Source organism: Scyliorhinus torazame, chromosome 18 (assembly GCF_047496885.1).
Source record: "Scyliorhinus torazame isolate Kashiwa2021f chromosome 18, sScyTor2.1, whole genome shotgun sequence".
Classification (NCBI taxonomy): domain Eukaryota; kingdom Metazoa; phylum Chordata; class Chondrichthyes; order Carcharhiniformes; family Scyliorhinidae; genus Scyliorhinus; species Scyliorhinus torazame.
In genome coordinates this window covers 25244221-25268791 of record NC_092724.1, presented here as the reverse complement: position 1 = coordinate 25268791, position 24571 = coordinate 25244221, and the positions used below count along the sequence as shown (strand labels likewise).

The 24571-nt window shown below is 55.6% G+C and overlaps 1 protein-coding gene across 2 annotated transcripts in view; it reads left to right on the top strand.

The window, feature by feature from the left end:
* LOC140395056 (protein S100-A1-like) overlaps positions 1-24571 on the top strand; it is a 119383-nt gene that overhangs the window by 67003 nt on the left and 27809 nt on the right. The gene's annotated exons all lie outside the window — the stretch shown is intronic.

The following is a 24571-nucleotide window of genomic DNA, read 5'->3' as shown; positions in this document are numbered from 1 at the left end:
CCACCTGAGATTGGGCCACGCTCTGCAGCACCTCGGCAATGCCCACCTGAGATTGGGCCACGCTCCGCAACGCCTCGGACATGCCCACCTGAGATTGGGCCACGCTCCGCAACGCCTCGGCCATGCCCACCTGAGATTGGGCCACGCTCCGCAACGCCTCGGCAATGCCCCCCTGAGATTGGGCCACGCTCCGCAACGCCTCGGCAATGCCCACCTGAGATTGGGCCACGCTCCGCAACGCCTCGGACATGCCCACCTGAGATTGGGCCGCGCTCCGCAACGCCTCGGCAATGCCCACCTGCGATTGGGCCACGCTCCGCAGCGCCTCGGCCATGCCCACCTGCGATTGGGCCACGCTCTGCAACGCCTCGGCAATGCCCACCTGAGATTGGGCCACGCTCCGCAACGCCTCGGCAATGTCCACCTGAGATTGGGCCACGCTCCGCAACGCCTCGGCAATGCCCACCTGAGATTGGGCCACGCTCTGCAACGCCTCGGCAATGCCCACCTGAGATTGGGCCACGCTCCGCAACGCCTCGGCAATGCCCACCCGAGATTGGGCCACGCTCCGCAACGCCTCGGCCATGCCCACCTGAGATTGGGCCACGCTCTGCAACGCCTCGGCAATGCCCACCTGAGATTGGGCCACGCTCCGCAACGCCTCGGCAATGCCCACCTGAGATTGGGCCACGCTCCGCAACGCCTCGGCCATGCCCACCTGAGATTGGGCCACGCTCTGCAACGCCTCGGCAATGCCCACCTGAGATTGGGCCACGCTCCGCAACGCCTCGGCAATGCCCACCCGAGATTGGGCCACGCTCCGCAACGCCTCGGCCATGCCCACCTGAGATTGGGCCACGCTCCGCAGCGCCTCGGCAATGCCCACCTGAGATTGGGCCACGCTCCGCAACGCCTCGGCCATGCCCACCTGAGATTGGGCCACGCTCCGCAACGCCTCGGCCATGCCCACCTGAGATTGGGCCACGCTCCGCAACGCCTCGGCCATGCCCACCTGAGATTGGGCCACGCTCCGCAGCGCCTCGGCAATGCCCACCTGAGATTGGGCCACGCTCCGCAATGCCTCGGCAATGCCCACCTGAGATTGGGCCACGCTCCGCAACGCCTCGGCAATGCCCACCTGCGATTGGGCCACGCTCCGCAACGCCTCGGCAATGCCCACCTGAGATTGGGCCACGCTCTGCAACGCCCCGGCCATGCCCACCTGAGATTGGGCCACGCTCCGATGCACCTCGGCCATGCCCACCTGAGATTGGGCCACGCTCCGATGCACCTCGGCCATGCCCACCTGAGATTGGGCCACGCTCTGCAACGCCTCGGCAATGCCCACCTGAGATTGGGCCACGCTCCGCAACGCCTCGGCAATGCCCACCTGAGATTGGGCCACGCTCCGATGCACCTCGGCCATGCCCACCTGAGATTGGGCCACGCTCTGCAACGCCTCGGCCATGCCCACCTGAGATTGGGCCACGCTCCGCAACGCCTCGGCAATGCCCACCTGAGATTGGGCCACGCTCCGCAATGCCTCGGCAATGCCCACCTGAGATTGGGCCACGCTCTGCAACGCCTCGGCAATGCCCACCTGAGATTGGGCCACGCTCCGCAGCGCCTCGGCCACGCCCACCTGAGATTGGGCCACGCTCTGCAACGCCTCGGCAATGCCCACCTGAGATTGGGACAAGCTCCGCAGCGCCTCGGCAATGCCCACCTGAGATTGGGCCACGCTCCGCAACGCCTCGGCAATGCCCACCTGAGATTGGGCCACGCTCCGCAACGCCTCGGCAATGCCCACCTGAGATTGGGCCACGCTCCGCAGCGCCTCGGCAATGCCCACCTGAGATTGGGCCACGCTCCGCAACGCCTCGGCAATGCCCACCTGAGATTGGGCCACGCTCTGCAGCACCTCGGCAATGCCCACCTGAGATTGGGCCACGCTCTGCAGCACCTCGGCAATGCCCACCTGAGATTGGGCCACGCTCCGCAACGCCTCGGACATGCCCACCTGAGATTGGGCCACGCTCCGCAACGCCTCGGCCATGCCCACCTGAGATTGGGCCACGCTCCGCAACGCCTCGGCAATGCCCCCCTGAGATTGGGCCACGCTCCGCAACGCCTCGGCAATGCCCACCTGAGATTGGGCCACGCTCCGCAACGCCTCGGACATGCCCACCTGAGATTGGGCCGCGCTCCGCAACGCCTCGGCCATGCCCACCTGAGATTGGGCCACGCTCCGCAACGCCTCGGCAATGCCCACCTGAGATTGGGCCACGCTCTGCAACGCCTCGGCAATGCCCACCTGAGATTGGGCCACGCTCTGCAACGCCTCGGCCACGCCCACCTGAGATTGGGCCACGCTCCGCAACGCCTCGGCAATGCCCACCTGAGATTGGGCCACGCTCCGCAACGCCTCGGCCATGCCCACCTGAGATTGGGCCACGCTCCGCAACGCCTCGGCCATGCCCACCTGAGATTGGGCCACGCTCCGCAACGCCTCGGCAATGCCCCCCTGAGATTGGGCCACGCTCCGCAACGCCTCGGCAATGCCCACCTGAGATTGGGCCACGCTCTGCAGCACCTCGGCAATGCCCACCTGAGATTGGGCCACGCTCCGCAACGCCTCGGCAATGCCCACCTGAGATTGGGCCACGCTCCGCAACGCCTCGGCAATGCCCACCTGAGATTGGGCCACGCTCCGCAACGCCTCGGCAATGCCCACCTGAGATTGGGCCACGCTCTGCAACGCCTCGGCCACGCCCACCTGAGATTGGGCCACGCTCCGCAACGCCTCGGCAATGCCCACCTGAGATTGGGCCACGCTCCGCAACGCCTCGGCAATGCCCCCCTGAGATTGGGCCACGCTCCGCAACGCCTCGGCAATGCCCACCTGAGATTGGGCCACGCTCTGCAACGCCTCGGCAATGCCCACCTGAGATTGGGCCACGCTCTGCAGCACCTCGGCAATGCCCACCTGAGATTGGGACAAGCTCTGCAACGCCTCGGCCACGCCCACCTGAGATTGGGACAAGCTCTGCAACGCCTCGGCCATGCCCACCTGAGATTGGGACAAGCTATGCAGCACCTCGGCAATGCCCACCTGAGATTGGGCCACGCTCTGCAGCACCTCGGCAATGCCCACCTGAGATTGGGCCACGCTCTGCAGCACCTCGGCCATGCCCACCTGAGATTGGGACAAGCTCTGCAGCACCTCGGCAATGCCCACCTGAGATTGGGCCACAGCTCTGCAACGCCTCGGCAATGCCCACCTGAGATTGGGACAAGCTCCGCAGCGCCTCGGCCATGCCCACCTGAGATTGGGCCACGCTCTGCAACGCCTCGGCCACGCCCACCTGAGATTGGGCCACGCTCCGCAACGCCTCGGCAATGCCCACCTGAGATTGGGCCACGCTCCGCAACGCCTCGGCAATGCCCCCCTGAGATTGGGCCACGCTCCGCAACGCCTCGGCAATGCCCACCTGAGATTGGGCCACGCTCTGCAACGCCTCGGCAATGCCCACCTGAGATTGGGCCACGCTCTGCAGCACCTCGGCAATGCCCACCTGAGATTGGGACAAGCTCTGCAACGCCTCGGCCACGCCCACCTGAGATTGGGACAAGCTCTGCAACGCCTCGGCCATGCCCACCTGAGATTGGGACAAGCTATGCAGCACCTCGGCAATGCCCACCTGAGATTGGGCCACGCTCTGCAGCACCTCGGCAATGCCCACCTGAGATTGGGCCACGCTCTGCAGCACCTCGGCCATGCCCACCTGAGATTGGGACAAGCTCTGCAGCACCTCGGCAATGCCCACCTGAGATTGGGCCACAGCTCTGCAACGCCTCGGCAATGCCCACCTGAGATTGGGACAAGCTCCGCAGCGCCTCGGCCATGCCCACCTGAGATTGGGCCACGCTCTGCAACGCCTCGGCCATGCCCACCTGAGATTGGGACAAGCTCTGCAACGCCTCGGCCACGCCCACCTGAGATTGGGACAAGCTCCGCAGCGCCTCGGCCACGCCCACCTGAGATTGGGCCACGCTCCGCAACGCCTCGGCAATGCCCACCTGAGATTGGGCCACGCTCCGCAGCGCCTCGGCCATGCCCACCTGAGAGCGGGACATGTCCCGCAGAACCTCATCAAGGTCGGCCTGGTACTGGGTGACAAGGTGTCTAGGAAGTTTAGCGCCAAGGTGATTTTTTCAGGCACAGAGGCTTTTGGCAAGGGGAATCAACACAGTGCAAACGCATTCGAGATTTGGGTGCCTGGCCTGTGTTGAAAGGCGTAACTACAGGCTGGGAACGACAAGGCCCAACTTTGAACCCTGGCAGAAGTGATTGGGGTGTCGGCTTATCTTCTCAAAGAGTTCCAAACAATGGTTTGTGGAGGGTTATTATTGTAAAATATTGCCCGTAGATGTATTGGTGGCACCGTTTAACACCATAGATCACAACAAGACCTTCCTTTCTATCTGAGTGTACTTGCACTCGGCTTCTGAGAGGGTCCTGAAGACTAAGGCAATTAGTCTCCCTGCCCAACTTCCATTTTATAGGATAGAAGAGCTCCTATCTCAGATGGTGAAGCATCACGTTAGAACAATTGAACCAAAAGACTTGAAGATTGTAAGGTTTACTTGACAAGATGGCAGGCTTGCTCTTATTGCTCCTTCCAGTGCCAAAGCTGGTGTTTTCTCAAGAGCAAATGTAGTGGCACCAACATAATAGTTCGCCATCGCCTGGAAAGATTTTAACTCAGCTACATTCCTGAGTGCCAAACCTCTCGTATGGCTCTAACATTTGTTCTAATGGGCGCAGGCCTGTGGCGTCCACTCTGAACTTCAAGTAAGTGACTGCTGTGATCTGAAGGTACATTTACCGGACTCCTGTGTGTTTGAATCACTTTAGCACCTCTACCAGGCTTTACATGTGTTCCCCATGCGTTGTTCCTGTTACGAGGACATCATCGAGATGAACCATCACATTTGGGATACCCTGAAGTAGGTCTGCATGGTGCGATGGAATATCGCGCAGGCTGAGGAAATGCCAAAAGGCAGCCGGGTGTTTTGGAATAAGCCCTTATTTGTGTTGATTGTGGCAAAAATTTGGAACTTTTCATCCAATTCTAGCCGCAGGTACATGTGGCTGATCCAGTTTGGAGTATGTGAGACCCACGCCAACTTCGCGCAGAGGTCCTCAATTCTGGAAATTCGCCACTTGTCCACTTGGGCCATCTGATTGATTTGTTACTTTGTTGCCCCCGCATATTCCAACTGAATAGTCTGGTTTCAGTACAGGGACGATAGCGGCTGCCCACTGGGAATATTGTATGGGTTTGGTCATTCCCAGTTCCTCCAGGCATTTGAGTTCAGTCTCCACTTATTATTTATTTATTTTTAATTTAGAGTATCCAAATATTTTTTTCCAATTAAAGGGCAATTTAGTGCGGCCAATCCATCTAACCTACACACAGACAGTGACCCGGTGCCAGGGTAGAACTCAGGTCCAGCCTCCACTTTTTGATGTAGGGCTTAAGGGACTGGTTTCGCCGTAAAGAATTTCGGCATTGAATCCGGTTCAACATAAATCTTGGCCTTCACTCCCTTTATTTGGCCCAACTCATTCTGGAACACAGCCTTGAATCTATATGAGATGTCCTGGAAACCATTACTTGAAATTTGGAAGATCTCCAACCAATTTCACAGCAGCCAGACCCATCCTATTAAGCTTGGTCTGTGCCTCTATTGATTGCAGCCAAAATAGGCAAACTCATGACATTGGCATGCTTCCAGGGGGTGCCCCCCCCTCCACATCGGTAGTAATCCTCATTTCTCTTGGGTTGATGACCCGTATTCTTCCCCGACTGCTGACTAAGATCCAGCCCTGAACACAGTGGCTGGATTTCTTTTTTGTAATATAAATTTAGGGTAGCCAATTCGTTTTTTCCAATTGAGGGGCAATTTAGTGTGGCCAATCCACCTACCCTGCACATCTTTTTTTTGGGGTTGTGGGGCTGAGACCCACGCAAACTTGGGGATGGCTGGTTTAGCACACTGGGCTAAATAGCTGGCTTGTGATGAAGAACAAGGCAGCAGCGCGGGTTCCCGTACCAGCCGCCCCGAACAGGCGCCAGAATGTGGCAACTAGGGGCTTTTCACAGTAACTTCATTGAAGCCTACTTGTGGCAATAAGCGATTATTAGTATTAGAATGTGCAAACTCCACACGGACAGTGACCCAGAGCCGGGATCGAACCTGGGACCTCGGCGCCATGAGGCCACAGTGCTAACCACTGCGCCACCGTGCTGCCCCAGTGGCTGGATTTCTGTCTGTGCCTGTCGACTTGGCCGCATGCCCCAGGGCAACAACGCCCCGCAGCTGGTCTATTTCTTCTTCTGGCACACTTTGGAGCCCATCTCGCCGTGTTCAGTGGCCTGAGCTATCACGATCGCCTTGTCTAACAGAATCGCCCATTTCAGGCAGGAGTTTTTGTTGCATGCTCAGCTTGCTAATTCCACACACGAAACAGCCGCGCAGCATTCTGCGAAGTGCTGTACCGAACTCACAATGCTCGACCATTTGGCGGAGTCTGGCAGCGAAGGCAGAGATGGGTCCCCAACGGCAGAGTTGAATTTGTCCTCTGTAACCCCCTCACCTCCTCTGTAACCCCTTCACCTCCTCTGTAACCCCTTCACCTCCTCTGTAACCCCCTCACCTCCTCTGTAACCCCCTCACCTCCTCTGTAAACCCCGCCTCCTCTGTGACCCCCTCACTGCGATGATATACATGGGCTATCATGTGTACAATGATGTAAATGACATCAGACCAGTAGATGGCAGTGTAAATCTACCATGTGACTCTGCACATTGAGGGGTTGGGAGTTAGTTGTGGTAGTGGATAGTCATACTTGCATTAACTCTCGGATAATTTAGTTTGGTTAGTAGTTTTGTAATATATTTCTCATAGTTATCTGACCCACGCATTTATTTGATAATAAACATTTTTACTAGTCAATAATAATAATCTTTATTAGTGTTACAAGTAGGCTTACATTAACACTGCAACGAGGTTACTGTGAAAATCCCCTAGTCACCACACACTGGCGTCTGTTCGGGTACACTGAGGGCGAATTCAGAATGTCCAAATCGCCTAACAGCATGTCTTTCTAAGGCTACTTGTGACAATAAAGATTATTATACAGATCACGGATTAATTATTATGTGATGATATGCATAAGCTATCATGTACATAATCATGTAAATGACCTCTGACAGTAGGTGGCAGTGTATATCTACCGTGTAACTCTGCCTCAAGGGGTTGGGAGTTAGTCGTGTTAGTGGATGGTCATATTTCCATTAGCTCTAGGATAATTTAATATAGTTAGTAGTTTTGTAATATATTTCTCATAGTTGAGCATATAACAGTAGCGAGAATGACTAAGATCTTTGGGGTGGAGGAAAGGTGTGTGAGGTGTTCAGGGCCCCAGCAAACCATGTCCATATGTTTTGGACATGCCCGGCACTTACAACATTTTGGAAAGGCTTTGCAAAGGCTATGTCCAAGGTCTTGGACACTCGGGCAAAACCGAGCTGGGGGATAGCAATATGTGAGTGCAGGAGTCGAAAGAGGCCGGAGTTCTGGCCTTTGCCTCCTTGGTAGCCCGGAGAAGGCTCTTGTTAATGTGGAGGGATGTGAATCCCCCAAGCGTAGAGGCTTGGGTCAATGACATGGCGGGGTTTCTTAGGTTGGAGAGGATAAAGTTTGCCTTGCGAGGGTCTGTGCAGGGGTTGTCCAGGCAATGGCAACCGTTCCTTGACTTTCTCGCGGAACGTTAGGTGGAGGTCAGCAGCAGCAGTAAACCAGAGGGGGCGGGGGGGGGGATGGTGGATAGATTCTATTTGTAAAGGGCAGATACCCCATCTTGTTTTGCTAATTTAAGTTGTTTTCTTAATTATTACTAGGCTTTTTGTTGTTTTCTTTTTGTTCGTGGTTTGTAAAAATTATTGAAACATTTTGAATAAAAACAAATTTTTAAAAAATCTATATATATATATTTCTCATAGTTAGCACGGTGGCGCAGTGGTTAGCACTGCTGCCTCACGGCGCCGAGGTCCCAGGTTCGACCCCGGCTCCGGGTCACTGTCCGTGTGGAGTTTGCACATTCTCCCCGTGTTTGCGTGGGTTTCACCCCCACAACCCAAAGATGTGCAGGGTAGGTGGATTGGCAACGGTAAATTGCCCCTTAATTGGAAAAAATGAATTGGGTACTCTAAATTTATATTTAAAAAAATATTTCTCTTTGCTATCTGACCCATGCATTTGTTTAATAATAAACTTTTTCACAAGTCAAGAACCAGACGTTCACTTGTGCATGATTCCTACGGCCAAGCTCAAGAACGTAACACTCACCATGTCTCTAACCCCCTCACCTCTGTAACTCCAACACCTCCTCTGTAACCCCCTCACCTCTTCTGTAACCCCCTCACCTCTTCTGTATCCCCCTCACCTCCTCTGTAACTCCCTCACCTCCTCTGTAACCCCCTCACCTCCTCTGTAACCCCCTCACCTCCTCTGTAACTACACCTCCTCTGTAATTCCCTCACCTCCTCTGTAACTCCCTCACCCCCTCTGTAACCCCCTCACCTCCTCTGTAATTCCGTCACCTCCTCTGTAACACCCTCACCTCCTCTGTAACCCCCTCACCTCCTCCGTAATTCCGTCACCTCCTCTGTAACCCCCTCACCTCCTCTGGAACATCTTCACCTCCGTTGTAACCCCCTCACCTCCTCTGTAACTCCCTCACCTCCTCTGTAACCCCCTCACCCCCTCTGTAACCCCCTCACCCCCTCTGTAACCCCCTCACCCCCTCTGTAACCCCCTCACCTCCTCTGTAACCCCCTCACCTCCTCTGTAATCTCACCTCCTCTGTAGTCCCCTCACCTCCTCTGTAACCCCCTCACCCTCTCTGTAATCCCCTCACCCCCTCTGTAACCCCCTCACCCCCTCTGTAATCCGCTCGCCTCCTCTGTAATCCCCTCACCTCCTCTGTAACCCCCTCACCTCCTCTGGAACATCTTCACCTCCGTTGTAACCCCCTCACCTCCTCTGTAACTCCCTCACCTCCTCTGTAACCCCCTCACCCCCTCTGTAACCCCCTCACCCCCTCTGTAACCCCCTCACCCCCTCTGTAACCCCCTCACCTCCTCTGTAACCCCCTCACCTCCTCTGTAATCTCACCTCCTCTGTAGTCCCCTCACCTCCTCTGTAACCCCCTCACCCTCTCTGTAATCCCCTCACCCCCTCTGTAACCCCCTCACCCCCTCTGTAATCCGCTCGCCTCCTCTGTAATCCCCTCACCTCCTCTGTAACCCCTTCGCCTCCTCTATTACCTCTCCCCTCATCTGTAACCCCTTTGCCTTTTCTGTAAGCCCCTCAGCTTCTCTATAAACCCCTGGCCTCCTCTGTGACCCCCTCACTGCGATGATACACATCGGCTATCATGTGTACAATGATGGAAACGACATCAGACCAGTAGATGGCAGTGTAAATCTACCATGTGACTCTGCACCTTGAGGGGTTGGGGGTTAGTCGTGTTAGTAGATAGTCATACTTGCATTAGCTCTAGGATAATTTAGTTTGGTTGGTAGTTTTGTAATATATTTTTCATAGTTATCTGACCCACGCATTTATTTGATAATAAACATTTTTACTAGTCAATAATAATAATAATCTTTATTAGTGTTACAAGTAGGCTTACATTAACACTGCAACGAGGCTATTGTAAAAAGCCCCTAGTCACCACACTCCAGCGTCTGTTCGGGTGCACTGAGGGCGAATTCAGAATGTCCAAATCACCTGACAGCATGTCTTCTAAGGCTACTTGTGACAATAAAGATTATTATACAGATCACGGATTAATTATTATGTGATGATATGCATAAGCTATCATGTACATAATCATGTAAATGACCTCTGACCAGTAGGTGGCAGTGTATATCTACCGTGTAACTCTATACCTCGAGGGGTTGGGAGTTAGTCGTGTTAGTGGATAGTCATATTTCCATTAGCTTTAGGATAATTTAGTATAGTTAGTAGTTTTGTAATATATTTCTCATAGTTAGCACGGTGGCGCAGTGGTTAGCCCTGCAGCCTCACGGCTCCGAGGTCCCAGGTTCGATCCCGGCTCCGGGTCACTGTCCGTGTGGAGTTTGCACATTCTCCCCGTGTTTGCGTGGGTTTCGCCCCCACAACACAAAGATGTGCTTCACCCCCACAACCCAAAGACGTGCAGCATAGGTGGATTGGCCAGGCTAAATTGCCCCTTAGTTGGAAAAAATGAATTGGGTACTCTAAATTTTTTTTTCAAAAAATATTTCTCTTTGCTATCTGACCCATGCATTTGCTTAATAATAAACTTTTTCACTAGTCAAGAACCAGACGTTATCTTGTGCATGATTCCTACGGCCAAGCGCAAGAACGTAACACTCACCATGGGCGGGATTCTCCACTCCCGCGCCGAAGTGTCCGCGCCGTCATGAACGCCGTCGAGGTTCACGACGGCGCGGAACGGCCTCGGTCCCGACCGATTCAGGCCCTGACAATGGGCCAGTATCGGGGCCGCGTCATCTACCCGCGCCAGGCCTTGTCGCCCGCGTAAATGCGGCGCCGAATAGATGACGCGGCCGGCGCCGCATAACGGACGTCATCCGCGCATGCGCGGTTGCCGTCCTGTCCAAATCCGCCCCGCAAGAAGATGGGGGACGGATCTTGCGGGACCGCGGAAGGAAGGAGGTCCTCCTTCAGAGAGGACGGCCCAACGATCGGTGGGCACCGATCGCGGGCCATGCCACATTTAAGGTGAAGCCCGGTGCAGGATCCCCCCTCGCCCCCACAGGCCGCCCCCCAGCGTTCACGCACCGCCCACGACTGTAGCGACCAGGTGTGGACGGCGCCGGGGGGAACCCGCCTTTTTGGCCTGGCCGCTCGGCCCATCCAGGCCTCAGAATAGCGGGGGTGCCGGAGAATCGCCATTTTGGGTGTCTCCGGCGATTCTCCGGCCTGCGAAACGCGACCGGCCCGTTCCCGCCGCTTGGGAGAACCGCAGGAGGGCGTCGGACCAGCGTCCCCGGAATTTCGGCGGCCCAGGCGATTCTCCCAACCGGCGTGAGAGTGGAGAATCGCGCCCCAAGTCTCTAGCCCCCTCACCTCCTCTGTAACCCCCTCACCTCCTCTGTAACTCCCTCACCTCCTCCATAACTCCCTCACCTCCTCTGTAACCCCCTCACCTCCTCTGTAACACCCTCACCTCCTCTGTAACTCCCTCACCTCCTCTGTAACCCCCTCACCTCCTCTGTAACTCCGTCACCTCCTCTGTAACCCCCTCACCTCCTCCGTAGCTCCCTCACCTCCTCTGTAACTCCCTCACCTCCTCTGTAACTCCCTCACCTCCTCTGTAACTCCCTCACCTCCTCTGTAACCTCCTCTGTAACTCCCTCACCTCCTCTGTAACTCCCTCACCTCCTCTGTAGCCCCCTCACCTCCTCTGTATCTCCCTCACCTCCTCTGTAACCCCCTCACCTCCTCTGTAACTCCCTCACCTCCTCTGTAACTCCCGCACCTCCTCTGTAGCCCCTCACCACCTCCGTAACTCCCTCACCTCCTCTGTAACCCCCTCACCTCCTCTGTAACTCCCTCACCTCCTCTGTAACTCCGTCACCTCCTCTGTAACCCCCTCACCTCCTCTGTAACCCCCTCACCTCCTCCGTAACTCCCTCACCTCCTCTGTAACTCCCTCACCCCCTCTGTAACCGACCTCCTCTGTAACTCCCGCACCTCCTCCGTAAATCCCTCACCTCCTCTGTAACTCCCTCGCCTCCTCTGTAAACCCCTCACCTCCTCTGTAACCCCCTCACCTCCTCTGTAACCCCCTCACCTCCTCTGTAACCCCCACCCCTCCCCTGTAACGCCTTACCTCCCCTGTAACCCCCTCACCTCCTCTGTAACCCCCACCCCTCCCCTGTAACCCCCTCACCTCCCCTGTAACCCCCACACCTCCTCTGTAACACCCTCGCCTCCTCTGTAATCCCCACACCCACCTATCTAACCCCCTCACCACCTCTGCAACTCCCTCGCCTCCTCTGTAACATCCTCTGTAACCCCCTCACCTCCTCTATAACCCCTCACCTCCTCTGTAACCCCCTGACCTCCTCTGTAACCCCCTCACCTCCTCTGTAACTCCCTCACCTCCTCTGTAACCCCCTCTGCAATCCCCCCACCTCCTCTGTAACTCCCTCACCTCCTCTGTAACCCCCTCACCTCCTCTGTAACTCCCTCACCTCCTCTGTAACCCCTCACCCCCTCTGTAACCCCCTCACTCCCTCTGTAATCCCCTCACCTCCTCTGTAACCCCTTCACCCCCTCTGTAATCCCGTAACCTGCTCTGAAGCTCCCTCACCACCTCTGTAACCCCCTCACGCCCTCTGTAACCCCCTCACCTCCTCTGTAACCCCCTCCCCACCTCTGTAACCCCCTCACCCCCTATGTAACCCCCTCATCTCCTCTGTAATCCCTTCACCTCCTCTGTAACTCCCTCACCTCCTCTGTAACCCCCTCACCACCTCTGTATCCCCTTGTCTCCACTGTAACCTCCTGTGTAACCCCTTTGCCTCCTCTGTAATCCCCTCACCTCCCCTGTAACATCTTCACCTCCGCTGTCACCCCCTCAGCTACTCTGTAGCCCCCTCAGTGACTCTGTAACCCCTCAGTGATTCCGTAACCCCCTCAGTGACTCTGTAACCCCCTCAGTGATTCTGTAACCCCCTCAGTGACTCTTTAACCCCCTCAGTGACTCTGTAACCCCCTCAGTGACTCTTTAACCCCCTCAGTGACATCCCCCACCGCTGCTCGGGTCAGCATCCACAAGCACAGCGGTGGCTTTCACACGTTGCTGACACCAGCCGGCTCTACCTGGCCATCGCCTCTCCCTACTGTCTCGAAATGGCTTCACATCCACCAATGCAACCCCCAGGGCAATGCACCATTTCACTTGCAAAGCTGTCTTTCCCAATCCTGCAGAGGTCAATGCGACAAGCCGAAGAGCAGGAACGGAAGGTGTTAAATGTGATGTGTAAGGAGGACAATGTGACAACCGGCATGTGCACAAGTGGATCACCGTCTGTAAACAGTGGGCGGTGGTTTCTGTATGTGTTCCCCGGGGACAGTGACATAGTCGAGGTGTGTGGGAGGGGAAGATTATGTTTCCAGTTGGTGTTTTCTCTGTACAGATTCCCTCAAAACAATTCCCGTTGGGATTTTCTGTATCCAGTGCGTGCGTGTGGGGCTCTTACTGCTTGTAGGCCTGACAGGTGTGCCTTTTGTTCCAGTTTGTTTAATGAGCTGAACCTGGGCTTGGTGTTTGCACTGCAGAGAGTCAAATACACCAGCTCACACCCACTCACAAACCCACACTGTCCTCCATTAGACCTGTGGTTGAAATCATGGAACGTTTGGCATGTAGAAAGTCAGCCCACATTGGAAAACAATGACTGCCTCACACCAATCCACAAGACTCAGGCAGTGAGTAAACAGGTTTACCAGGTATTTCCCCCCACTTCCATTACCCTCCCATCCCCCCCCCACACTCCACTGCCCCCATTTCCCCCACTCCACAACCCCCACTTCCACTGCCCCCATTTCCCCCACTCCACAACCCCCACTTCCACTGCCCCCATTTCCCCCACTCCACAACCTCCACTGCCCCCATTTCCCCCACTCCACAACCCCCACTTCCACTGCCCCCATTTCCCCCACTCCACAACCTCCACTGCCCCCATTTCCCCCACTCCACAACCCCCACTTCCACTGCCCCCATTTCCCCCACTCCACAACCCCCACTTCCACTGCCCCCATTTCCCCCACTCCACAACCTCCACTGCCCCCATTTCCCCCACTCCACAACCCCCACTTCCACTGCCCCCATTTCCCCCACTCCACAACCTCCACTGCCCCCATTTCCCCCACTCCACAACCCCCACTTTCACTGCCCCCATTTCCCCCACTCCACAACCCCCACTTCCACTGCCCCCATTTCCCCCACTCCACAACCCCCATTCCACTGCCCCCATTTCCCCCACTCCACAACCCCCACTTCCACTGCCCCCATTTCCCCCACTTCCACTGCCCCCATTTCCCCCACTCCACAACCTCCACTGCCCCCATTTCCCCCACTCCACAACCCCCACTTCCACTGCCCCCATTTCCCCCACTCCACAACTTCCACTGCCCCCATTTCCCCCACTCCACAACCCCCACTTCCACTGCCCCCATTTCCCCACTCCACAACCTCCACTTTCACTGCCCCCATTTCCCCACTCCACAACCCCCACTTCCACTGCCCCCATTTCCCCCACTCCACAACCTCCACTGCCCCCATTTCCCCCACTCCACAACCCCCACTTTCACTGCCCCCATTTCCCCCACTCCACAACCCCCACTTTCACTGCCCCATTTCCCCCACTCCACAACCTCCACTTTCACTGCCCCCATTTCCCCACTCCACAACCTCCACTTCCACTGCCCCCATTTCCCCCACTCCACAACCCCCACTTTCACTGCCCCCATTTCCCCCACTCCACAACCTCCACTTTCACTGCCCCCATTTCCCCACTCCACAACCCCCACTTTCACTGCCCCCATTTCCCCACTCCACAACCCCCACTTCCACTGCCCCCATTTCCCCCACTCCACAACCCCCACTTTCACTGCCCCCATTTCCCCCACTCCACAACCTCCACTTCCACTGCCCCCATTTCCCCCACTCCACAACCCCCACTTTCACTGACCCCGGCCCCCCCACCCAACATTTCCCTGAATTGAATTTACAAACAATACACATCTGAGTGAGGGGATAAGGGTAATATTCTCAGCCTATTTGAATGTGACAAATGGAGTTTGCCAGAGATTTGCACTCAGCTTTCCACCATTTTATCAGTGGTTTGGTGAAGGAATAGGGAGAGATTCACAACCACGTTTGCAGGTGACACTAGGTTGGGAGACACAGGAAGTTGTGCAGCTGGGAACAGGAAGTTACAGAGGTACAGAGAGAGGCTGAGGGGGTAACAATGGTGGCAGATGGAGTTCAGTGTGGGGATGTATGGGGCGGGATTCTCCCGTACCCGGTGGGGAGGGGGGTCCCGGCGGGACGGAGTGGCGTGAACCACTCCGGCATCAGGCCGCCCCAAAGGTGCGGAGGAGGGGCTAGGCCCGCACCGGAGTGGCTGGCGCCCCGCCAGACGGCATGATAGGGGCCTGGCGCCATGCCAACCGGCGCCGAAGGGCCTCTGCCGGCCGGCGCAAGTCGGCACATGCGCGGGAGTGCCAGCGAGTGCTGGCGCCATCCCCGCGCATGCGCGGGAGGATTCGTCTCCGCATCGGCCATGGCGGAGGACCACAGCGGCCGATGCGGAACAATAGAGTGCCCCCACGGCACAGGCCCGCCCTGCGGATCGGTGGGCCCCGACCACGGGCCAGGCCACCGTGGGGGCACCTCCCGGGGCCAGGTCCCCCCACGACCCTCCAGGAACCCCGGAGCCGGCCCGCGCCGCCAGGTCCCGCCGGTAAGGGACCTACTCTGATTTACGCCGGCGGGACCGGCTACAGGCGGGTGGGACTTCGGCCCATCGCGGGCCGGAGAATTCGGGTGGCCCCGGCCATTCTCCGAGGCAGGCGGCGCGACTCACGCCGGGCCGGGTTTTGGGGGTCGGGTGAATTGGGAGGACGGGGGGGGGGGGGGGGGGGGGGTGGGGGGGGAGGATTCACGCCAACCCCCGGCGATTCTCCCACCCGGCAGGGGGTCGGGGAATATATAATATGTGTATTGTGGTAAACTGCCACTGTATTATATGTAATGTGGTAAACCACTGACCGATGGCTCCGTGTCCCCTCGGGCTCAGTATAAAGGTGGCTGGTCTCTGTCCCTGCCTCTGCCCCAGTTCGGGATCAGAGGCCAGGAGGCTTTCTGTTTAGTTTATTAAAGCCTCAGTTACGTTCACTGCTCGTCTTGTGTTCAGTGATGGCACATCAATTTAATAAACTAAACCTCTAAGATGAATTGATCGCTCAAGCCTGATCGCCTGGAGTTGGACCACAGGCAGCCGACGCCACTGCAACATTCTAGCACTGGCTAAGCTGCTGCGAAGCGTACCTCAGATCCTCCACCGAAGACTTCACCGACCTCCAGAAGCAGCAGATCCTCAATGCACGGGTGAGCCCGCAAGTTTTCCTTCTCATCAGGGACGCCCTCTCATTTACGGAGGCGATAATGCTGCTGAAGGGACAATATGTAAAGTCTGTAAATGAGGTGTATGCTAGGCACCTTCTTGCCACGAGGCAACACGCCTTGGGGAATCACTAGCCGAATTCCTGCGTGCCTTGCGGGTACTCGGCCGGAACTGTGCTTTCCAGGCGGTATCGGCTGTCCAACACACGAAGCTGTTGATCAGGGACGCCTATGTCACAGGCATTAAATCGAACTACATCCGCCAGCGATTGCTAGAAGGGGGTACACTCAGCCTCCCAGAGACAGTGCAGCTCTCAAACTCGCTGGAGGTGGCCTTCCAGAACATGGAGGCCTACACCTCCGACCACCCTCGTGGACGCCGCCATCATCCGACTCGAGTGCGGCGCAAGCCTGTGCCGCGCAGCAGCCCGCCAACGCCGGAAGCCTGAAATGCTACTTTCGCAGCCAGGTAAGCACCCCAGACAACGCTGCCCTGCACGGAACGCAATTTGCAACGGGTGTGGGAGGAAGGGCCACTTTGCGAAAAGCTGCCAGGCCCGATCTCTCCCTAAAACTCCCAGGCCCAGCAGCGCTGCCTGCTGCCTGTCGGGACCGCCTCCAGCTGCCGCACCACCCGCCGTGGGCGCCGCCATCTTCGATTTCGCCCGCCAGGCGCGACCCACGGGGGCCGCCATCTTTGACACGATCTCCGATGCCAGCCGCCACGCGCGACCCATAGGAGCCGCCATCTTGGGACTACTCCGCAGCCTCCCGGGAGCCTGCTCACCCAGTCGTCCACTGGCCGCCGCTACCTCCGACCGGTCTACCCATCACCTTCCGAAGCTCGCCTCCATCACGCTCGACCAGTCCCGGCCTCATCACCTCGCAAAATCGACGATGACCGTCCGGATCAACGGGCACGAGACGGCCTGCCTTTTCGACTCCGGAAGCACAGACAGCTTCATACACCCAGATACGGTAAGGCGCAGCGCCCTCCCAATCTTACCCGCGACCCAGAAAATCGTCCTGGCTTCCGGATCACAATCAGTAGAAATCCGGGGTACTGTGTCGCGACCCTTATTGTACAAGGCATAGATACACTAACTTTAAACTCTACGTCCTCCCCCATCTCTGCGCTGCGCTATTACTGGGGCTCAACTTTCAGTGCCACCTCCAAAGCCTTACCTTAAAGTTTGGTGGCCCCTGCCCCCCCTCACCGTCTGTAGCCTCGCAACCCTTAAGGTCGCCCCACCCTCGCTTTTCGCTAACCTCACCCCGGACTGTAAGCCCATCGCTACTAGGAGCAGACGATACAGTGCCCAGGACAGGGTCTTTATCAGGTCGGGGTCCAGCGACTCCTATGAGAGGGGATCATTGAGGCTAGTAACAGCCCCTGGAGAGCCCAAGTGGTGGTCGTCAAGACTGGGGAGAAGCACCGGATGGTCATCGACTACAGTCAGATCATCAACCGGTACATGCAGCTCGATGCGTACCCCCTCCCCCGCATATCTGACATGGTCAATCAGATTGCGCAGTATCGAGTCTTCTCCACAGTTTACTTGAAGTCCGCGTACCACCATCTCCCTATCCGCCCGGAGGACCGCCAATACACTGCCTTCGAGGCAGATGGCCGCCTCTACCACTTCCTCAGGGTTCCCTTTGGTGTCACCAATGGGGTCTCGGTCTTCCAACGAGAAATGGACCGAATGGTTGACCAGTACGGGCTGCGGGCCACGATCCCGTACTTAGACAATGTCACCATCTGCGGCCATGACCAGCAGGACCATGACGAAAACCTCCGGCACTGCCTCCACACCACTAAACTCCTGAACCTCACCTACAATAAGGAAAAATGCGTTTTCCACACAACCCGTCTAGCCATCCTTGGCTACGTTGTGGAAAACGGAGTCTAGGGCCCGACCCCGACCACATGCCCCAAGGCCCTGAAGAGATGCCTGGGGTTCTTCTAGTACTATGCCCAGTGGGTCCCCAATTATGCGGACAAGGCCCGTCCACTTATCAAATCCACCACTTTTCCCCTGACGGCCGAGGCCCGACTGGCCTTCAACCGCATCAAGGCAGATATTGCCAAAGCCGCGATGCACGCTGTGGACGAGTCCATCCCATTCCAAGTGGAGAGCGATGCGTCGGACTTTGCTCTGGCCGCTGCCCTCAACCAGGTGGGCAGGCCCCTGGCTTTCTTCTCCCGTACCCTCCATACCTCCGAAATTCGACACTCCTCCATCGAAAAGGAAGCCCAAGCCATTGTAGAAGCTGTGCGACATTGGGAGGCATTGCCTGGCCGGCAGGCGATTCACTCTCCTCACTGACCAATGGTCGGTTGCCTTCATGTTTAACAATACACAGCGGGGCAAGATCAAGAATGACAAGATTCTGAGGAGGAGGATCGAGCTCTCCACCGACAACAACTATATTTTGTACCGGCCGGGGAAGCTCAATGAGCCCCCAGATGCCCTATCCCGCGGTACATATGCCAGCGCACAAGTAGACCGACTCCAGGCCCTCCACAATGACCTCTGTCACCCGGGGGTCACCCGTTTTTTTCATTTTGTCAAGGCTCGCAACCTGCCTTACTCTATCGAGGAGGTCAGGACCGTGACCAGGAACTGCCAGGTCTGTGCGGAGTGCAAACCACACTTCTATCGGCCAGACAGAGCGCGCCTGGTAAAGGCCTCCCGCCCCTTTCAGCGCCTCAGCATCGACTTCAAAGGGCCCCTCCCCTCCACCGACTGTAACGTGTACTTCCTCAACATTGTTGACGAATATTCAAGATTCCCCTTTGCCATCCTGTGCCCTGACATGACCTCTGCCACCGTCATCAAGGCCCTGCACAGTCTCTTCACCTTGTTCGGTTTCCCCACCTACATCCATAGCGATCGGGGTTCCTCCTTCATGAGCGACGAGTTGCGTCAGTTCCTGCTCAGCAAGGGCATTGCCTCAAGCAGGACGACCAGCTATAACCCCCGGGGCAACGGACAGGTGGAGAAGGAGAACGCGACGGTCTGGAAGGCCGTCCTCTGGCCCTACGGTCTAGGAGCCTCCCAGTCTCCCGCTGGCAGGAGGTCCTCCCCGATGCGCTCCACTCCATCCGGTCGCTCCTATGCACTGCCACCAATGAGACCCCTCACGAACGTATGTTTGCCTTCCCCAGGAAGTCCTCTTCCGGGGTCTCGCTCCCGTCCTGGCTGACAGTCCCAGGGCGCGTCCTCCTCCGGAAGCATGCGAGGAGTCATAAATCAGATCCCCTCGTTGAGAAGGTCCTGCTCCTCCATGCCAACCCACAATATGCCTACGTGGCACATCATGACGGGCGGCAGGACATAGTCTCCCTCCCGGATTTGGCACCTGCAGGTTCCCCAGCCACCATCACCACCACCCCCGCCCATACACCGCCTCCCCCCCCCCCACCGACTCAACTACTGGGTGAAGAAGAGGACAACACGGTCCCGGGCGCGCAGGTCTCGACACCGGTGCCCACACCACAGCCGGGACTGAGGCGATCAGGGTGGAAGGTCAAGGCCCCCGACAGACTTGATCTTTAAGCCCACTTCACCCCCGCTGGACTCTTTTTTTTTAACAGGGGGTGAATGTGGTAAACCACTGTAGTATATAATATGTGTATTGTGCTAAATTGCTGGCTTTGAAAGCAGACCAAGGCAGGTCAGCAGCACGGTTCAATTCCCGTATCAGCCTCCCCGAACAGGCGCCGGAATGTGGCGACTAGGGGCTTTTCACAGTAACTTCATTTGAAGCCTACTAGTGACAATAAGCGATTTTCATTTCATTTCATTTCAAACTGCCACTGTATTATTTGTAATGTGGTAAACCACTGCCTGATGGCTCCGCCTCCCCTTGGGCTCAGTATAAAGGTGGCTGGTCTCCGCCTCTGACCCAGTTCGGGATCAGAGGCCAGGAGGCTTTCTGTTTAGTTTATTAAAGCCTCGGTTACGTTCACTGCTCGTCTTGTGTTCATTGATGGCACTACACAAAGATGCTGCCAAACTTGCTGAGTTTATCAAGCATTTTCGGTTTTATTTCAGATTTCCAGCATCCATAGTATTTTGCTTTTCTAACTAAAAACGAGGTGTCGACCTGGCGAAGCTACAACACAGGGTAACTGTGCGTGCCAAATAACATAATCAGCAAACAACAGACAGAGCTAAGCGATCCCACAACCAACCAATCAAATCTAAGCTCTGCAGTCCATCCACATCCAGCCGTAAGTGGTGGTGGACAATTAAACATCTCACTGGAGGAGGAGGCTCCACAAATATCCCCTTCCTCAATGATGGAGGAGCCCAGCACATCTGTGCAAAAGACAAGGCTGAAGCATTCGCAACAATCTTCAGCCAGAAGTGCCGGGTGGATGATCCATCTTGGCCTTCTCCAAAGGCCCCAGCATTACAGATGCCAGTCTTCAACTAATTTGGTTCACTCCATGTGCTATCAAGAATCAGCTGAAGGCACAGGATACTGCAAAGGCTATGGGCCCTGACAATGTCCCAGAAATAGTTCTGAAGACTGTGCTCCTGAACTTACCGTACCCCTATCTAAGCTGTTTCAGTACATCTACAACACTGGCAAATATCCGTAATGTGGAAGATTGTCCGGGTATGCCCTGTATACAAAAAACAGGACTAATCCAACCCAGCCAATTACCACCGTATCAGTCTGTTCTCGATCATCAACAAAGTGATGGAAGAAGTCATCAACAGTGGTACCAAATGAAATGAAATGAAAATCGCTTATTGTCACAAGCAGGCTTCAAATGAAGTTACTGTGAAAAGCCCCTAGTCGCCACATTCCGGCGCCTGTTCGGGGAGGCTGGTACTTGCTGAGCAAAAATCTGCTCACGGACGCTCAGCTCCTGACCTCATTGCAGCCTTGGTTCAAACATGGACAAAGGTGCTGAACTCCAGAGGTGAGGAGAGAGTGACTGCCCTCGACATCAAGGAAGCATTTGACCGAGTGTGGCATCAAGGGGCCCTCGCAAATCAGAAGTCAACGGGAATCAGAGGGAAAACCTTCTGCTGACACAAAGGAAGATGGTTGTGGTGGTTGGAGATCAATCATCTCAATTCCAAGTCATCACTGTCGGGGTTCCTACGGGTCCCAGGCCCAACCAATTCAGCTGCTCATCAAGGGCCTTCCCTCTATCATTTTTTAAAAAAAATTTAGAATACCCAATTATTATTTTCCAATTAAGGGGCAATTTAACGTGTCCAATCCACCTACCCTGCACATCTTTGGGTTGTGGGGTTGAAACCCACGTAAACACGGGGAGAACGTGCAAACTCCACACGGACAGTGACCCAGAGCCGGGATCGAACCTGGGACCTCAGCGCCGTGAGGCTGCAGTGCTAACCACTGCGCTAACCACTGCGCCACCCTGGGTTTTCCTTTTTTTTTTTGTGAGGCTCAAATTGCTTTTTCTGAATTTTCTTCTAATTGCACAAAGTCTCCTCGACTTTGTTCTGCTGTCCCCCCCCCCCCCCCCCCCCCCCCCATTCTGCTGTTTAAAGCCGGCTTCATCAGTTCATGCTCTCCTTTTTCAGTGCAATGTAGCGCAGGAACCAAAGTGTTTAGCGCAGAGGGAAGACAGGGCTGGCAAATGGATGAAAGGCTTAGCAATAGAGAGCTTTTTGAAAATGCCAACACATTACCCAAACTGCATCAGCAAGCAGCAGTGTGGATCGTGCAGGTGGTTGTGAGTGAAGGAACGCTATCCGACGTAATCCCCCCCCCCCCCCCCCAAGAAGAAACAAAATCTGCAAAAAGAAAATGAAGCTATTCCACAGGAAAATTATCATATCAAAGCTGAGTTTGAAGAACTCAACTAGAAGTGCAGCCAGGAACAAGAGCAGGTAGCAAGGGTACGGTAAGAAATCGCTGCCTGAAAGACTCTCCAAAGAATCAATACCTGTCCCGGAAAAACTTGAATTTTAAAAATATTTGTTCATGGGATGTGGGCATTGCTGGCTAGCTCAGCATTTATTGCCTATCCTATTTGCCCTTGTTAAGAGTCAACCATTGTTGTTGGTCAGGCGTCACATGTAGGCCAGACCTGATAAGGGCGGCAGATTTCCTTCCCTAAAGGGCGTTAGTGAACCAGATGGGTTTTTACATCAATCAAAAATGGTTTCATGGTCATCATTGGATTTGTGGTCGAAAAGGACAGGCTGTGTGCCCTCGCAAAGATTGCATCCACGACCTCCTGGATGTACTTGTGCGTGGAGGTTTGTGAGATCCCGCAGAGGTCACCTGTGGATCCCTGGAAGGAACCACTGGCATAAAGATTGAGCAACTGGGTCACTTTCAGCAACACTTCAGTGGGAACACTCCGAGACCCCGGTGGCACCAAATGCCCCAGCAGGTGACAGATGTGACCAGCCAGTTCTTTGGACGAGCGCAGTCTTGGCGAGGCGGAAATTACAGGTGCTCTCTGTAGACTCTGGGTTTATTGATGCGCCTACGGGTGGCAGCTCTCTGAGGTTCATCCTCGGTGGGTGGAGGAGGCGCTGGCACCCTTTGCTCCTGAAAGTTCTGCTCCGGCCTTTGTTGAGCCAGCTGCCTTCATCCCATTCTTCCCTCCGGCCCGTAAGCAATGAGGCAGACAGAGAGACCACCAGCCTTCTGACGGAAGTGTTTAGTGCATCTAACCGTTGGTCAAAGCCCCGACCGCCACCGGCCCACATCACATGGCTGAGTAGCAACAACTTCGGACACTCAATTGGATCCTGAACTCTCAACTCAGGCTCAGGCATTGTCTGTACCTGCATCCACGGCCTTTCATTTTGCTTGGACCATAAGGGCACTCGTCAATGTGACGTTCAACATAAAGCAGAGGATTAGGAGCGCATCCCTCACTCAGGGTTCCATGGCCACTGTTCGAAGGAGATACTCAAGCTTGCCCAGTTGTTCTGAGAACCATCGCATTCATTCGATTTGGAAGTCTGAGCACAAGGGTTCAAATATTGAGCAGCAATCATTGGTACTCGCACACATTAGTGATGCTTGAGTGGGCACTGCCACTTGACGAGTCTGACTTTGAGCATGTCAACTGAGCTCAAGCTTTTCCATTTGCCTGGCCGTCGTCTTCACCTCCCCCCAGTTCCCGCCACCACCCTCTCACCACGTGTTTGCATCCTACCTTCAGTATGTGCACTGACCCCGCTCCACCACCCCTGCACTGTTGTCCCTGCCCCAGGGTTCCCTTGCCCCCCTTAGAGTCGTAGAGCCATAAAATTTGACAGCATGGAAACAGGCCCTTTGGCCCAGCTGGTCCATCCCCTGCACTGTCCCTGTCACAAGGCAGCCATACATATAAGCTGCTGTGAAGACCTGCCTGAGATTCCCCCCGCTCCCGCCCCCACCCCCCCGCCGAATCCGTTTCCTTACATTGGGATCCTCGCCAGCGCTGTGCTAAGTTGTGTGGCTCACCTCCCAGTTCCCATCGAACTTCAGGCCGCCGGGTAGAGGTGTTTTAGAGCCAGCTGTAAATCTCACCATTCTGAAATCAGGCCAATGTGGGATTTAAATTTGACATGGGGGAATCATTCTAGTGCGTGGCCACAATAATAAGATGCAAATTTACTCAAAGTATATTCCCAACAGACTGAAGAGCAGCACGCCATTAATAGGGCGGAGGAGACAATGGTGTCCTGCATTTACATCCCAGGAAAAGCACCTAGGGCCCTCTCAACAGATTTTCCAATCTCGCCACCGAATGCACCGTGCCAATCAGCCGCGAAAAATCCCGGCCACGGAATCACACCGCGCGTAAGGAGGCCATTCAACCCATCAAGAATGCACTGGCCCTTTCAAAGAGCAATCCAGTTAGTTCCACTCTCCTACTCCTTCCTCAAATCCCTGTAACATTTTCTCCTTCAAGCATTTATCCAATTGTCTTTTAAATTTCACTACCCTATCCAGCAGGACATTCCAACCATTCACTGAGCAAAAAACGTTTTGTTACATCTCAGGAAGTAGCTTGCTCTCTCTTCCTTTCTTTCTCTCTCTTTCAAAGGGCCGGTGCAGACTCGATGGGCCGAATGGCCTCCTTCTGCACTGTACATTCTGTGATTCTCTCTCTCTCTGCTAAACGTTAGGTTTTCAAGTCTCACTCCCATTTAAGCACGGAAATCGGATCTGCTACATTCAGTGCCAGCACTCAAGAGTGTTGGACTGTAGGAGGCGCTGCCTTTTGGGTGAAGTCCAGCTAAACCAATGTCTTGTCGGGAGAATGTGGCCGCCATTTGCCAGATT